We start from the raw sequence: 9,685 nt of genomic DNA, 5'->3' as shown, positions 1-9,685 counted from the left end.
TCCGCGATTTCGTCGCTTTGCTACAGGTAGCTAAAAGTACATCCGTTCGGCCCCAATTTTGGGGAAAGCCATAAGCCGCGCGTGGCGCTGTCGCCACCTAGCGGCCATATCTGTGCTGATCGTAACAGACGCGTTTTGTTAGAGAGTGAATCTTCTGTACTTAGTACTATTATTTATTCTATGGTTAAGTTACGATTATAAAGTCAATTTCAAACTGGAAGGGTACGCTGACAGGTGTCATCTTCATACAATTTATAACAGCCTGCGTTGTGTATATTTGACTTCTGTATTTCCTATAGTTCGTTTTTTTTAGCATTAGAAAGAACTTGAAAGAAGGTAAGCGATTTTGACATGTCTTTTAATTGGAAAACACTTTTTAAAAATCAATAACTATTACTTATTAAAGCAGAAGACTATAAAAGTAGTGATGGGTAGGACATCAATTTAAAATGAGTTTGTATGAGTACCTCATTTTCTAAAATGAGGTGTTACAATGTCTTACTTCAAATGAGGTGAGGTACTAGCATATTTTCAGCGTCGACTATTCCATTAATTCCAACGGCGACAAAAATATTTAATGTATATACATATTTATGTATTCATCACTTCCTTTATAAATAAATAAATAGTAACATTTAATTGGAGTGCAATTCTGGAGGTTAAGAATAGAACTTTTAGGAGAAAGATAATTTTAGAATCAAGTAAAATGAATAGAGGAGTGAAGTAAGACATTTTTGCGGTACGAAGTACTGCGACAAATTAACAAAATGAGTGGTACAAATGAGGTGCCTCACGAGTGAGCGACTCAACACTATATAAATATATAATAAATATATAATAAACTATATAAAAGATCGTATTAGATTCATAATTGTTACATATTTACCGTAACTTATTTTTAAAATGTGTTTTTCAATTAAAAGACACCAAGATTGTTTACCTTATTTCTAATGCTAAAAAAACGAACTGTAGTGATATAAATGCATTATTTGTAAAATTATTTATTATACAGATTTGTAATTGATTGAAAGAGTCACTAATAAAAAAAAAATATAACCTAAAAATGTCAAATGTCGCAAAATTGTATTTAATTTACATGTATCACAGCGTACCCTTCCAGTATGAAAAATACTTACTATAGAAGTAATGTTTTGGATAAGTAGGTATGTGATATTTGCTTGTTATAATATTAAGTGATATTTATTTACGCATAGATTTTAAATATATTTGTAATTCTACACGCTAAGTTAGAATAATATATAATATAATTAGTTATTTAATGAGGCATTTTGATGGTATAAACCTCCTACATAGTATAATTTAGGTTTAAATACATAAGTATTATGATAAGTTTTACATGCGAAGCATTTTTTATTTTGGGAGATACCTACTTACTTAAGTGTAATTTTAAATATATAAGGTGCCCTTTCCTTCAAGTTTCTGTTAAAGCAGAGACGCTACATTGACACGCCTGTTGCCGTCTCTATTGCACGCGCGTAATTATATAGCTGTCCTGCCCACACGAATCTAGTATAACTGGATTGGGCATGAGTGGTGGGGATAACTGACAGAACGGGATAGTCTTATGTATCTTTCAGTAGGAGTAGCAGCGAAAGCGCTATTATTGTTTGTCCTTGTCACAGTCTCACATCTTGTTTTATTCCCCACCGTAAATTGACCACCGTGATTGGTCGAATTCATTTGTTGCCCACCATAACAAATAAATTCGACCAATCATAGCGGCGCAATGCGATGCTATGATTGGTCGAATTTACATGTTTTGTCCCTCACGGAGGCACGCGTACACCACTTCTATAGGATGCTACCTTCTATGCCCGCCCATGATGCCGGTTGTGAATGTCACTGTGCGAGTTTGACAGCAATATAGTTATGTGCGTGCAATAGAGATGGCAACAGGCGGTTCGATGTACAAAAATCTACCTGGAAAGCGTCTCTGCTTTAGTTGATTTCAGAAGTTATCAATCTAAAATTGCATTATCGCTCATCACTACATAGTATAAAACAAAGTCGCTTCCCTGTCAGTCTGTCTGTCTGTATGCTTAGATATTTAAAACTACGCAACGGTTTTTTTTAATAGATAGAGTGATTCAAGAGGAAGGCTTATATATAATTTGTTAACCCGTGCGAAGCCGGGGCGGGTCGCTTGTAATAATGAAATGAACGCATTTTAACCGATTTGCTAGCTGAATTAATCCTATAAGTGCTCCGTGAAAATAGCTTTGTATTAAAAATAGGCAAGAGAACAAAGCATTTTAGGACGTTTTAGGCTGACAAGTTGTTTGTTTGTATACACGAATAAATGTTCCCATTTGTCTCCAAAACGGCTTGGCCAATTCAAGTAAAAGTTTCGAGAGATTAGCGATGGTTCATAAAGTTTAAAGTCACTAGATGGCGGTGTTTTATATTATCGTGGGTTTTTAAATGTTATTGATGTACATAACTACTTATAGTCATTATACTCGTAACATTCGTTGTGTACAGTTTCAAAACTATCTACATACAAAAAGTTACGAAATTGTCAAAATATACCTACTTAATATTCTTAAAAAATCGAATAATGGTACCAGTATTCCAGCCGGCTTTGGAAATGGTATCAAAAATATACTTATACACACATGGTGACAAAATTATTTTCATCTTAGGCGTAATAAACATGAGTCACTCGCTACGCTCAGGATTCTACTTTAGAATCCCTCGCTACTTTCGGGATTCTATTATAGAATCTCGCTTCGTTTAGAAAATACGTCATTTTGCTCCCTTGTGACACAATCTACTATTAATGGACACCCTGTGTTTAAGATTGTAACCTTCTAAAGTTTGGGATTAATTAAGTAATGAACTATTTTTAGATGCAAAGTCTGAATGTATTATTAAGTGTCATGAAATAAATGTCTCAAAAATATGGTTTTGCGTTTATATTCTTTAATATCATATTAATAATAAACAAGTAGTAAGGTAACCAATCGTAACCAAATTTGGAAATCTAAATGATTATGAAATTATCTGTGTCGGACCGTTTTGCTTTTTTGGCTAATTGATATCAGTTTTGAATACCACCCGTCTCATTGCAGCATAGTCAATTAGGCCATTTTGGCCATTTTTGAAGGGTTCAAGCGCCTTAAAAAACAATAATATCAAAAAAGCAAAACGGTCCGACACAGATATTGACAATATTAACCTTTTCAACGCCAAGAGCCACTAAAGTGGTCGAGTGCTGTCGTGCCCATGACACCAACAGCCACTAAAAAGGCTATGACGGACGCTGTCAAAGCAATTTTCCTGCTGACAGATAAAGTTTATTTTCGCTCTTCATATTGCAACCATTTGGCGTATAAGCCACATTTTAGCATGGGACGAAAAGCGTTGAAAAAGTTAATGTGTTGACATAATAATTGCTCTAGCTTCAAAACCCACGGAGGAAACAGTCGAGTACGTTTGTATGGAGAAATGACCACTCCTGTTGCCTCTTAAGTCATTGTCAATAGAGGTGACAGCAGGGTGCCATCTATTGTCGAGCACTAGTACGTTTACCTTAGTAGTAGTAGCCCAGACTATGCAAATGTATTTTAATCGTCATAATTTCATTGAAGCTTGCTGACGTTTAAAATAACAATTGAAGGGAACAACATAACTGACTACACTGGTTGACACCTGAAACGATTAACAATGTTCTTAAAAAAGTGTCAACCGCTCTAAGCAGTTGTGTTGTTTTTGTAAACATCCCTTCAATTGTTTTGTAGGAAGTTTTTTTTCTGTACGGTATAGGTAGTTCGTTTTTTAGCATTAGAAAAGGACTACGCGATCTAGACGTGTCTTTTAATTGAAAAACGCTTTTAAAAATCAGTAACTATCACTTATGAAAGCAAAATAATGTAACAATAAAATTAAATTGTAAATTGTTACATATAGCTGGTCAAGCAGATCTTGTCAGTAGAAAAAGGCGTTGCTATATTTGCCGTGACTTATTTTTCAAAAGTTTTTTTACAATAAAAAGATACGTCAAGATTGTTTACCTTTTTTCTAATGCTAAAAAAACGAACTAAGTATCGTATTATACTATTACTTATTCTGTGGTACAGGGGCCCGTTTCTTAAAAAAAAAATAGTAACTTGTAATACAAGCGGATGTCACTTTTTGACAGCATTTGTTAGAAAGGGACTTCCACTTGTATTATCAAGTTACAAGCTTTTGAGAAACGGGCCCCGAGGTCCCTGGACGTAGGTAGGTAAGTTTTACAGGTGACTTTCACCGCTCGGTCGATATTGTCATATTGTCACTCGAGGGACTGACACACTGCCGCGTATCGAGGAATTAGCATGCTGCGGGCCGGTGGCACTACATCGATGCCGCTAACCGTGCGCTACTGATGAACAGTCCGCCGAACGATATCGGCCTGTCAGTTAGAACAGAAAGTTGACAGTTCCGAACAACTGACAGGCTGATATCGTCCGGCGGACTGGTAATCAGTGGGCCCCTTAACGCCTACTTGCACCATTCCACTAACCCGGGGTTAACCGGTTAAACCGTAAACTCAGTGTCAAATTGTGCTCGTAACCATGGCAACTCCAGGTATAACTGGTTAACCCCGGATTAGTAGGATGGTACAACTGGCGCTAAGGATCGGTTGGTAGCACCAAGCTGTTTGTCATCGTTACAGAGTTCACTAAATTTTATTGTATGGAAAGTTTTATAGTAGGTACACCGCCGCGGCGCGCCGTGTGACGTTCATCAGTCTGTCAAGTGCGGATGGTGCAACTGGCACTTAGGCTCGAGATACACTTGTAAGTTTTACTTACGTAAGTAGGGACAATAAAGCTATTTGTTGGAATGAGATAACGATATTCATCGCTCATTCTGTAGTATAGCTGTGTCCCTACTTACGTAAGTAAAACTTACTAGTGTATCTTGGGCCTTAGTTAGTTGCTTAGTATACTTTGCTTGTCCGTATTTGGGTCATTGACTTTCGTATGTGTATTGTGCACCAAATTTTTATCTAATCGGTTCAGTACTTTCGGAGCAAATTGGCTTTGATAGGCAGGTTCAGTTTTATCGTTTTGCGGTACGGAACCCTGAAAATACTCTTGATAAATCTTCTTTTACCCGTGTAAACGCCATTCGCACCCTTAACCGTTGTTTAGCTCCGCGCCGCGCCACTGGGCCTTTCTAGGTCACTCGGGTCATCTTAGCAGCGCGCTAATGTGACCGTTACGGACCTAGATCTGCCGCAAACAGCCAAATTCACACATTAGCAGGTCTACTTACCGTCCCAGGGTTACTGTAAAATTGTATTTACGGACGACTCACGCTAGATCGGTCCGGGGCCGGCCTGGAGCTTCCGGCGCTTCGTTTTCTATGGAAAGCACCGCGTGATCACCGATCAGCCGTCATTGAAAATTTTCAATGCCGACTTGCCGAGTCGTCCTTTCATCAATACTCGCAGGAATATCGGAGCAGCCAAGGTTCTCACAAATATTTGAACACGCCTCTATTGTCAAGGAGTTAAAGTGCGTGTTCAGATATTTTTGAGCACCTCGGCCGCTCCGATATATCTGATGACGACTGTACCTATAATTAAATAATTTACGTTTGGATTTCTAAACAAGCCCGACTGTTTGCTTAATATCTTTTTGGCTTTCTACCTGTAAATATCAGGCCTAAACGTTTTACTCGGCGAAAACCACAATTTGGACCCCGCACGGAGAAATGGGCACAAATAAAATGACTAATAAACTAAAATTATTCGCATAAACAGTACGACATTTCTTTACTTTCGCCATCTTCGCGCGAAGCTAACAGTTCTTTAGTCGGCCAAAGGCCTGCGCGCGCATCAGACGTTGACGTTTAAGTACGCGCCAATTTTGTACTTTTTTTTTCAAAAAAGCGCGTTCGGAATAAAAAGAAGTGTAGTGATGTGACAGTTAGTTACCGATTCAGTGACTTTCTCATTTTGTTTTGTTAATCTGTTCCAGTTTACGGATTAAATAGCTTGGTGGGTACTTTTATAGGCATGCTTTTATTTACTATTGTTACCAAAACAAAACAACACGATTGTTTACTTGTTCTACCTTATTCTTATTTGAATCCACAAGGATATTAACTACCTATATTTTGGACATATGTACCTACATACATTTTGTACCTGTAAGTATGTACAGTTGCCATCAGATATATCGAAGCGGGCAAGGCACTCACAAATATCTGAACACGCCTCTATTGTCAAGGCGTAGAGTGCGTGTTCAGATATGGTGAACACCTTTGCCGCTCCGATATATCTGATGTCGACTGTAGGTACATATGTATGTATGTACATTTCGTTTCCTGGTAAACTATAAGTACCTACATGTGTATATGTTTAAATTTTCTTTTGTCGTATTATACTTCTTGTTTTGCATTCAATTTAAAAGTTTATCACCAATAGAATAAACGATTTCTGATTCGGATAAAATGTATTCGTGATATACCTACCTAACTTCTTTTATTTATACAAGTGCGTACCTTTATTATATTTTATAGCATGTTTTACCTAATATGCTTGTTTTATATTACTAACATAAATAAAATATTTTTTTATCTTTTCGGCAATTGAGTAAACTGAAGCATCGGTTTGCTATACCTACGATTTAATCACCTAAACTAAACCCTTAATTTGGCGCTCTGGGGGCTCTGGGGCCCGTTTCTCAAAAGCTTCTAAGACAGAAGCTGTCAAAAAGTGACATCCACTTGTATTTACAAGTTACATACAAGCTTTTGAGAAACGGGCCCCTGTACACAATTTTTGTATTGATCCTCTTTTTGTATTTTTTTTAACCAGAATCATTTATACACTTGAGCGCCGAGGAGCTTTAAACTCACGACCTGCCGTGATTTCTGCCAAATTAAGGGCTAAGCTACCATTAATACAATTTATGTTAATTTATATATAATAGTAGTTTAAAATTACGATTTAGATTTATTTATTTCATAATATGAAATTACATTATAAATTATTATTACGCTGCACAAACTTCTTCAATGATATATAACTATGTAGTACGCGCTTATCATTTTAGCCTATTCCATGAATGTTACAGAGAGGCAAAGCCAAAATTAAAAATATGTATCTGATTTATGAACGTAACTCCTACGTTGAACGGTTCCCGCGCTGTCAACTGTCAATGTCATTGTGTTTATTCATGTTAGCCTAGACCATTAGGGCTTAATAAAATATAACTTTTTTAATAGGAAATAATAGTAAATATATAATAAATATGTGAAAAAATAAAATATTAGTGTACGACAGTCCGACCAATTACAAAATTGGAAGAAAATACAAGAAGATTGAAGAAGAAAATGCTACTTTCGCGACCAAGGTCAAAGGCGGCGTCGTTTCGTGGATAGCATGACTATCCACCCGGACATGTTGCATATCAAAATAAGAATCTAGCAGCATCATCATCTCCATCTCCGCCAGCGGCGTAGAGAAAAAAGCGATTTTCGCGTGGCGTATAAAAAGCAATCTGTGCCCTCCTCGCTCGCCAGCGACCGAATGTACATATCTAAAATTCCGAAAGAAAATAAACGCAAGGTAAGAAATATTTGTTCATGATTTTCGACGTTTGTGCTAACCTGTGCATTCTGGATTTTTTGGAACACTATTCTAGCTAGGTGTATATCTGTCCGCTAACTGCACATGGTGACTGAGCTGTGCACTGCATTCTGGAGCACTATTCTAGGTGCATCTGTCTGCTAACTGCACACGGTGGTTGTGCTGTGCACTGTGCATTCTGGAGCACTATTCTAGGTGCATCTGTCTGCTAACCGCACACGGTGGTTGTGCTGTGCACTGTGCATTCTGGAGCACTATTCTAGGTGCATCTGTCTGCTACCTGCACACGGTGGTTGTGCTGTGCACTGTGCATTCTGGGCCACTATTATAGGTGTGTCTGTCTGCTAACTGCACATGGTGACTGAGCTGTGCACTGCATTCTGGAGCACTATTCTAGGTGCATCTGTTTGCAAAATAGCTATACTAAGCTTTTTGGAGTACTAACCTAGGTATCTCTGATGATATTTGGACTTGGCTTTCACATACTAATACTAGGTGCATTCAATGCCAGTATCTTTGGGGCATTGTGGTGTTGTCACTTATTCCTTACTAACAGCACTGAGATATGGCTCATATCCTACCTGCCAATGGCAGTGGAAGGCCACAAGTCTTGCTAGAACTGGGTTTTGTAGACTAGACACGGCTCTTAACCCCATGAGTTAATCAATGTGGTATGCAAAATTAGGCCGTCTCTTGGTATGTACTATGACTTCAAGTAGGTGAATTAAAACATTTATTCTTATTTCAGCAAGCAAGGAATTAAGCGAGTAAATCTTGACATCATGGGACGGAGGCACCAGAAATTTGGATATGGAAAAATCCTAATAGGACAACCTCGTTGTTTGTTTTCAGATGTACAATTAAGAACATTACAAAACCAGTATGACCCAAACAAGATTATGCAAAATAATCTGCGCTGTAAAAATTTTATTGGTGCTCTATTGGTGAGATGCTTGTCAGTAAGGAACAAGGCTAAGTATTTGTTTGCTAACTGTGATGATTTAGCTCTCAATCAATTTTGTGCTGAAACCGGCTATGACAAGCTGGTGTCGCTTTTAAGTGACTGACCGTCTTTTGTGTGATTATCATCACTGAGAATCTTCGCTAAGGCAGTGGTCCTTTAAATACTAAAGCACAATAAATGGCATTAGAGATTTTTTATTTTATTTTTAAACATGCTGTCGACAAGTGATATTATAAGAAAATCTAGCAGAAAAACGAATGGCTTACGGCCCGGTACTTCAACTTCAAGGGCTCAATTATCAATCATATTTTCCAATGTATGTTTTGCTGTTACTTGTATTTGTTTCATATAATAAAGTATTCATTTAACATTACAACATACAAAAACCCTGGTCAAAAGCAGCGATAAAGAAGCGGAGCAACACTTTCCTCTCTGCAGTCACAATGTGGTCGCACTCAAGTGACATTACAACAGCCTGTGTTCATTTAGAACAAATTCTCAAAAGCTGTGGTTTATTTAAATACACTTCTTTAATTGCAGTGACATCATATTCAATATTTACAAGGATTTTGTCATACAAAATTAAATTTTTGTCAGTGCCAATACCGAAGGTTACAATTCCGAAATATGATCAATTCTGTGAAATTGATAGTCAAATACTAGAAAACTATGTGACTGTGATATATACTGTGTGTATATGCCTATGATGTTCTTATAAAATAATGTACACTTTATACAGTTTAATATTGACTTTAATATTTTCTCTACCAAATCCTAAGAGAAATAAATACAGATACCTATATATTTAAGAAGTCAATTTATTGCAACTAAGCAGTTTAACCCGTCAACTCCCAGGTGTGACGTCACCCATAAGCGTTCTGGCTCAAATCTGAGCCGTGGGATCTGACAGGTTGTCAACAGGGAATTGGAACTGTTATGAAACTAATGAAGTAATGACAACATAAGTCCAATTATTAGACTATTAGACTAGGTGTCGATATGTGTCAGACCTTTCATGAAGTGTCTAAGATCTAGAGGTCACATAATGAGCAATTGTTTAGATTATATATCTATTGTTGAAGCTCATTATTATAAATGTTTTTTATACTATGTAG

The sequence above is a fragment of the Cydia amplana genome, chromosome 26 (assembly GCF_948474715.1).
Source record: "Cydia amplana chromosome 26, ilCydAmpl1.1, whole genome shotgun sequence".
Classification (NCBI taxonomy): Eukaryota; Metazoa; Arthropoda; class Insecta; order Lepidoptera; family Tortricidae; genus Cydia; species Cydia amplana.
This window is presented reverse-complemented; position numbering follows the sequence as displayed.